Source organism: Copadichromis virginalis, linkage group LG4 (assembly GCF_057382275.1).
Source record: "Copadichromis virginalis isolate Kocher_CV1m ecotype Utaka linkage group LG4, C_Virginalis_male_GT1.1, whole genome shotgun sequence".
NCBI lineage: Eukaryota > Metazoa > Chordata > Actinopteri > Cichliformes > Cichlidae > Copadichromis > Copadichromis virginalis.
This window is the reverse complement of record NC_140621.1, coordinates 669,219-669,504: the sequence shown is the minus strand read 5'-3', so window position 1 is coordinate 669,504 and position 286 is coordinate 669,219.

Here is a 286-nt window from a genome sequence, read left to right as displayed (position 1 = left end):
TCTAGATTGTGTGCAAAGTATGTAGCTTAGTTTCCCTTATATTTTTAGGTTAAAAGAATGTGACCATTTTTGGATTTGTTAGACAGGTGTGGATTACCCTGTACCCTTGATCTGCTGTGAATGTGTTACACTGTTTCTTGACATTTCATACTGCTGAATCATGAAGAGAATGTTGTGTGCAGAGGACCTTGTGCCGATAATAGAAGAGACAGACCACATTCCATACCCCCACCTTTACAGAGAGCAGAAAGACAGGGAGCCGAGGTCATAACTTAGGCGCCGTAAC